Source organism: Benincasa hispida, chromosome 6, assembly GCF_009727055.1.
Source record: "Benincasa hispida cultivar B227 chromosome 6, ASM972705v1, whole genome shotgun sequence".
Classification (NCBI taxonomy): domain Eukaryota; kingdom Viridiplantae; phylum Streptophyta; class Magnoliopsida; order Cucurbitales; family Cucurbitaceae; genus Benincasa; species Benincasa hispida.
Genome location: NC_052354.1, coordinates 31,864,733 through 31,873,119, shown reverse-complemented (window position 1 = coordinate 31,873,119; position 8,387 = coordinate 31,864,733).

The following is an 8,387-nucleotide window of genomic DNA, read 5'->3' as shown; positions in this document are numbered from 1 at the left end:
TGAAGCTGAATGAGACTTATATTTGTCTAATCCCTAATAAGGTTGACTTGATTTCTATTTCTAATTATAGACCTATTAGCCTTATTTTATGTGCTTATAAGATTATTGCCCGTTTTTATCAAATCATCTGAAGAGGGTTATTCCTTTCACCATTGTTGCCAATCAGCTTGCTTTTGTGGCTAATAAATAGATTATTGATGCTTCTTTGATGGCTAATGAGCTTATTGATGATTGGACCAAGAGGAATAAACTAATGGTTATTTTAAAACTTGACCTTGAGAAAGCCTTTGATACGGTTGATTGGGATTTTCTTGATTCTATTCTTCAGATAAAAGAATTTGGTTATCGTTCGCACACTTAGATTAGAGGTTGTATTACTAGTGTGAATTATACCATCATTGTTATTGGTCGCCCCTGTGGCAAGATTATGCCCTCATGCAGAATAAGATAGGGCGACCCTCTCTCTTGCTTCTTATTTATACTTGTTGTTGATTGTTTGAGTCTTTTTTTTTTACCACAGCTCCGGGCTGAGTCTTATAGTTGCTCATCCTATTGGTCACTCAGATTTTTCTCTGAATCACTTACAGATTGCTTATGACACTTTATTGTTTTCTACTACTGATATATCTACTTTGCAGAACTTGTTTGACATTGTCCACATTTTTTAATTTGCATCGGGGCTCAAAATCAGTCTGGCTAAGAGTGAGCTCCTCGGGATTCATGTTTCAGACTCTGAATTTGATTGGTTGTTACATTCTTTTAGTTGCAAAAGAGGTTTTTGACCTACATCTTATATAGGGCTTCCTTTGGGTGGCAATTCTAAGTTTGTTTTGTTTTGGCAGCTTGTGGTTGAAAGAATTAAACATGAGCTCCATAATTAGAAGTATGCTTATATATTAAAAGGGGGTCGTCACACTCTCATTCAAGCCACTCTCTCTAGCCTTCTAACTAATTGTTTGTCTTTGTTTCAAGCCTCTTCATCTATTATTGGTTGTCTTGATAAGTTGGTTAGAGATTTCTTTTAGGAAGGTTCTCATGGTGATGGTGGCTTACATAATGTGAACTAGGTGGCCTCTCAGCGTCCTCAATTATTGGGTGGTCTGGACATTGGAAATTTTAAACATTGAAACTCTGCTCTTCTTACCAAATGGACTTGGAGATTTTATCTGAGCATGATGCTTTATGGAGGAAACTTATTGTTGCTAAGTATTATTCCACCGATTGTGTTTTGGCCTTTACCTATTTCTAGTAGTTCTTCCAGAGTTTCTTGGTGGTACATTTGTGCATTTGCTTATCTGATTGCCAATCGGATTAGACGTCATATTGGTGATGGTTCCTCTATGTCTTTCTGGCATGACTCTTGGCTCAGTTGTGGTGTCCTTGCCAACACTTATCCAAGGCTTTTTCAATTGGTGCAACACCTTGAGGTTACTGTTGCTAATACTTGGATCTTTTCTTCATCTGCTTGGAATTTGAATTTACGTCGTAATCTTACTGAATTGGAGATTAATGAATGGGCTTCATTATCCCTTCATCTGCCATTTGTCCACTTTTGCTCCTCCCCTGATACTTGGTTGTGCCTTTTGATCCTTCCATAGGCTTTACTGTTAAATCTCTTATGACTGATTTAGTGGGTGATATGGATTCAGTTTTGACTGATCTTTTTTCAGTGATTTGGAGGGATAAATATCCCAAGAGGATTAAAATCTTTCTTTAAGACCTCAGTTGGGGTGCCATCAATACAACTGATCGTTTGCAACATTGCATGCCATCTATGTCTCTTTCTCCCTCTTGGTGTCATATGTGTCATAAGCATGCGAAATCGTCGATTCATCTTTTTTTTTCCATTGTTCCTTTGCTACTAGCTTTTGAAATCTTCTTTTGTCTGCATTTGGTTGGTCTTTCACTTGTCTTAATAATATTTATGATGTTTTGGCCTCCGTATTAATGGGTCAACCTTTTGATGGTTCTAAGTAGGTGATTTGGTTGCCCTTCATTTGTGCGTTCCTCTAGTGCTTATGGGGTGAAAGAAATGGAAGGGTTTTTAACGATACCTGTTCTTCTCGTGCTCAATTTTTTTAACTTATTTTGTCTACTACTTTTTCCTAGTGCAAATTAAAGTACCCTTTCCCTCACGTCAATTTATCTTTTTAGTCACCAACTGGCAATCTTTATTGTAATTTGCTTGGGATTCTCCCCTTATACTTATCGATGAATTGTTTCTTTTACCAAAAAAATTGTTTATGAAATGTCAAGAACAAATGAACTTATATTTTATTAAGTTTAATTTTTTTTAAAAAAAATATCTAACATGAGAACTAAAATAAAATAATTAATGGCTAAAACTATATATATCTTATTTTAGGTTAATTCATAACAATATAAAATGATTGCACATTTTTTTGGATATTTGGAATACTTAAAACATAAATTTTGATGATTGCTAGTTTTGGTAGTATGTTTGTGTGATTCAACCGATTTTTTTTTCTTCCTATAAAAATAGCACAACTCTTATTATTAGAGTAAATTTGAGAATAAATTAAGATCAAAAGTTTGAGATATATATATATATATATATATACATTTATTTTAGATCTTTTGAATCTATACAATTTGATTATGTTGTTCTTTATTGTTGTCATTTGTAGTTCTCCTAATATAATGAATGAAAAAAATGTTAAACTCAAACACATGGAAACCAAATAAACATTTTGGCTCAAACATATAAATAAGATATTTAAGATTGTAATAAATTAGAAAACTAATCAAAGATCTAACTAAAAATAATAAAATAACAATAATATAAAATTTCACGAATTAACAAAGGCTACATGCCCAACATTAACATTATAATTTAAAAATGAGACAAGTTTATGAATCTTTCTTATGGTTGAAAAGGAAGATACTCATTATAATTATGCACTACCAAAAAGAAAAAAAATTAAAATAGACTAAATAATTTGCCAATTAGGAGAAGATTCATTTGACAACTTGAAAATTAAAAAGTTTCCTATAATTTCTCATAAATAAAGGAACATACAGTAATGAATAAATTTGTGACATCCTTTACATTTTATGTCTTCTACAATGTTGTCGTGAGACCAATTCACAATTGTTATTTTTATGAACACAAAATAATCATCATCATTAACACTCCCTCTTGAATCTTATTATTTACTTTCACATCTCTTATTCGTCGCCTTTTCTCCATTCAAACTCATTTTCATTTCTTCTCAAAAGACTCGATTCTTGTTTACTTTTGCTTCTTCTTTTTCAATCTAAATTCTACTTCATATATTAAATAATTGGCCAAGTTGGAGAAGACCCATTTAGCACATTGAAAAAAAAACTTATCGTAATTTCTCTCAATCGTTTCCTTAAAGTTCATATAAAAAGACAAAAAAAAAAAAAGAAAAAGAAAAAAAAGAAATTGGTCATTAGCTTGCTTGCAGAAGAGATGTTTTTTTAGTATAATGGGAGTGGGGAATTTCAACCATGAGGGTGAATATTACGGAAGAGATGTTTAATTTGCTAGAATTGTATGCTTTTATAAAGATGTAGTTTTTCCAAAAGTTTCAAAATGGAAGGATGGAAAAAATAGTAATCATCAATTTTTCACATAAAAAATGAATGTAGAATTAAATGAAAACAAAATTAATAAATTTATACATAATACTTACCTAAAATTTGAAATTGCATCTCCTTCCCCTTCAAATTAATTAATTTCGTATGACCAGATCTACGACGATATGACAGGGGAAGAGAGGAGATCGATGTGGCCAAAGGTGTCCGGTGCGACTGAACCAAGAATCAAAAAACGAAGAGAAGAAGAAAATATTGGGGAAAAGAAATAAGATAAGAAAAAACTTAGGAAATATTTAAAAAGAACTACCTAACTAAATATATATATTTTAGAGATTCACAACCTATCTATTTAGTAAAATATATTTATTCTAACCATTTATATATATAAACATCAATATCATATCTCAATAACCATGTAAATCTCAAAGCAATTCCACCATAATAAATTTCTATTACTTCTCTTCTCCTTTTCTACGACTTCTTGATATTAATTGAGTGGTATATATTATTTTTTCAGTATTTTTTACTAAACATCCTCCCTTGTTCTATTTCTTTCCAAAAAAAAAAGAAGAAGAAGAAGAAGAAACTCACCTTGATCAAGAGAAGATTTCACTTTGAGAGTCTTGGGTGTCGATGACAATAGAAACCCGTTGAAAAAAGCAACCAAACCAACCGAGATACGAAGGAGGTTCGAGGCCATCATGAAATGGAGAACGCAAACTTGATTCTAAAATTCTTTCAATAACATTATGAAAATGAAAAGTGGAGACAAATAAAAGTAGAAAAGTTTGTATTTATTATTTGAAAATTTTGTAGTTATAATGTGAAAGAATGTGTCTGTACGAAGTGATGCAATTTTGTAAATGAATATGTTTGTATGAAGTGATACCAAGAGAATAAAAAAGGTGTGATATTGTACGTAAAATAGAAAATATTAAATGGGGGTAGAATAGGAATTTTTAAGAGATATAAGAGCAAAAAGGGAAAATAAAAGTTCTCCCCTTTTAATATAGTATAGATAGATGATTTGTATCTTTCTTGAGTACAACGTTTGACTTCTTAACCAAATTTCAAAAACAAAAACAAGTTTTAAAAAGTTATTTTTTTAGTTTTCAAGATTTGGCTTGGTTTTTTAAATCAATGGTAAAAAGTAGATAACAAGTGAAAAATATTGGAGGTAGAAGTAGTGTCTATATGTTTAATTTTAAAAAACAAAAAATAAAAAAATCAAATGATTACCAAATGGGGCCTTAGATTTTAAAATTTGACTTAGTTTTTTTTTTTTTTTTAATATTGATAAAAATTAGATAGCAAATTTTGAAATTTAGAGGTAGAAAGTGTGTTTATAGGCTTAATTTCAAAAACCAAAAACCAAAAACAAAATAGTTATCAAATGGGTTCTTAAGACCCCGTTTGTTAAACATTACATTTTTCGTTTTTGTTTTTGAAAATTAAGCCTATTTCCTCCCATGTCTTACAATACTTTGCATCTCTCTTAAGTACAATAGTTGAATTCTTAGTTAAATTCCAAATATATATATTTTACAAACTACTTTTTTTAGTTTTCAAAATCTGACTTGGTTTTTTAAACCATTGATAAAAAATAGATAACAAAGAAAGAAATCTGGAGGTGGAAGTAGTGTTTATAGACTTAATTTTCAAAAATAAAATGATTACATAACGGGGCCTAGGCTATTCATATTTTATTTTATGTTTTCAAATTCACAAGTTAATATGTGTTTGATAGGTGGGTTTTATTTTTAAAAACTATTTGTGGATTTTATTATTCGAACTGTGCAAATTTTGAAACACAATTTGATTGATCGTTTAGATTCTGTTTTCAAAAAATATTTAGGATTTTAGGATACAAACAGATTTTCAAAACATTTTTATGTTTAATTGGCCGTTTGGAGAGAAATTGTCTAAAATAAACTCCTTAAAGTTTCCATCTTTCAGAAATAACACACTTTTTTAAAACTTGTTAAAATGTGTTCCTCGACCAATCTCAGGCGAGATTGGGTTAAAAGGTGTTACACCTTCTATTTTCGTTCTATGTGAAATTATCAAGATACCCCTAATTCAAAACCCAGATGTTTCCGTTCCTTCTTCCTCGGCGAACTTCTTCAATTTTCAAAAACACCTTCTTCAAGTGTTATTCTCTAGAACTTGCAAATTCTCCAAGTACCATTGCATCAGTTCACTTAATTTCAACTCATTATAGTACAGGTACTTTGCACTAACCTTAGTTGTTGTTATAGTGAAAGGTTTGGTTTTTTAGTTTATAAACTTCGTTAGGGTTTAGAAACTATATGAAAATATGAGACAATTTGTTGCATTTTTTAATGGTTTTACATATTTTTTTGATGTTTTGTTTGCATTGTTGTGTTATCATTGTTTAGTTGTGGAAATAAACATTAGTTTGCCTGGGAAGATGTTGAATCTCGCCTAAGGTTGAATCTGCTTATCTCAAGATTGCATGTATTCCACCTGAGAAGGCATGTATCTCGCTCGAGATTCTTTCAATCTCTCCTGATATTTGTTTAGATGTTTTGGTCTTTAAGGTATACTGTTTTTGGTCTTGGAGTTGATCTCGCCCGAGTAGAGGATCGAGACCAAAATCGGAATGCCCAAAACCCTGAAGCTCAAGGCATCTTGGTTTTGTAGTCTTAAGACGCAAGCTTATTTACCAAAAAATTCAATCTCGAGCCTCATTTGCTCAGAATCTGAACTGATTGAGAGCATTTTATTGAAACTTAGTTCAATTATTTATTTGGTTGTTTTGTTGGTTTGGCATTGAGTTTAACTTTTTTCTCTCTCTCTTTATTTTATAGATGGCATTAGTATAAAAAATTTGCATAACAAGTTAGTTTCATGCCAACCTAACGGTGTGTGTTCCCATATGGGAAAAACAATCTCTATAATTAAGAATAAATTAACACCTAGACAGTTACATGTCACTATATTCTTCTGATAGAGGTAAACGAGGTTAAGAACGATGTGATTGGCTTTCAGTTATTAGGGAAAAAGATGTCTTTTGTTGGGAGTAATTTGATTTAGTGATAAGGTGTCTTTTAGTCGAGAACAGTTTGATTTAGTAACAAGGTGTCTTTTAGTTAAGAGTAGTTTGATTTTGTGACAGGTTTAAGATATAGGATTGCACGTGTGTTTGATGATGATGAAATTAAAGCACGTAGGCTTAGGAAGTTGTACTTAGCGAATAAGACTAATATGGATGAGCCAGAGTTAAATAAGTTGTTTTCAGACTATGAGTTTAAGAGTGATGAGGATATGATGAAGATGGTTATATTTTACTTCATCGAGCTCACTATGATGGGGAGGGAAAGGAAACAACACATGGACTAGACCGTGTTGGGTTTTATTGATGACTGTGAGGACTTCTGTAACTACGATTAGGGAAATATGATTTTTTATAAGACCTTGAGTAGCTTACAGGGTGCATATAAAGGGAAAGTTGCATCCTACAAGAAGAAGTTTAATAATAGTAAGTCACCCGAGTCGTAAAGTCTATATGGCTTTCCGTTCGCATTTTAGGTTCATTAGTTATAATTTATACTATTCTCTATAATGACAACTTTTCCGTTCTTATTTAAATTTGGGCGTAAGAAACCGTCTCTTCACTCAATAGATAGGTTGCAAGTAGGCTCCCTGTGATGTCATACCGGGCATCCTGAGATGGAGTTGCACGTATTCACCTAGTATGAAGGTGATTAAGACCCAGGTGTTTAAATCTCAAGTTATAAGCCATTCTTTATAGTTTTTTGTTTACATTCTAAGCTTTAGGGTTTAATTTTAATTTCTAATATATATTTTCTTAATGAATCACGTCTAGGCTTAGATAAATATAGACCTCATTCTGACTAATGAGGAGTGGACTTATTAGAGTCAGGTTCTGGAATCACCAAGTGCAGATGGGTATCAGGAGCCGACAGAAAAGGTGATGGTTGCACCTTTGAGGGGTGATGAACGATCAGATGCACCCGAGAGGGATGAAGATGGCCAAGGTAGATATATGGCGGCTCCACATATAATGGGTCAGTATGTGAGTGGCTCGAGACATGTCATTCTACTTGCAGCCAGCACTTACAGTGCGTCGAGGATCGATTGGATTGCATAGAGTCCTCGTTTCCATATGAGCTAAAGTCAAAAGGACATGTTAATGATCCTTCTGAAGATACGATACAATCAATCACTATATTGAGTTATATTTTTAGGGTTTGTTTTTATCTTACATTGTATGTCAGTGGATCCTCAACAACATTTCGATGTTAGGGAAAATCCGTCGTACCAAACGTCTGATCCACCTGTTGCTAGATTCCCTCTGTTGTTGAGGATCCACCGGTTCATTAGAGCGAGAAGGATATAGAATTGGAAGATTTTGATTCCTCTATCCCCACTAAGATATCACCAGGCGAGGAAGAATTAGTTCATTCATTAAAAGCTGTGTTGAAGTTACCAAAGCTCGATGTGTGATCATATACCTATTTATGTTAAGTACCAACGAATAAAAAGTTGTTTATCAAGATTTATTTCTATGTAACCCGTGGATTTCGACGACAATGCCATTCCATTGTTTGACCTAGTTGTAGTGGATAAAGAATGTACCAATAGGAAGAGATGGACCTTCTGGAAGCTTCATAGTTCAATAGGGGACCAACCAGGGGGAGAATAAAGTGAAAAATCAAACTGTATAATTCGATGTCGAAAATCTCGCTTAAGTTTGAGAGGAAGTTTGAAGACTTATGTGGATGGCACAAACACCATTTATGAGACTCGGAGGATGG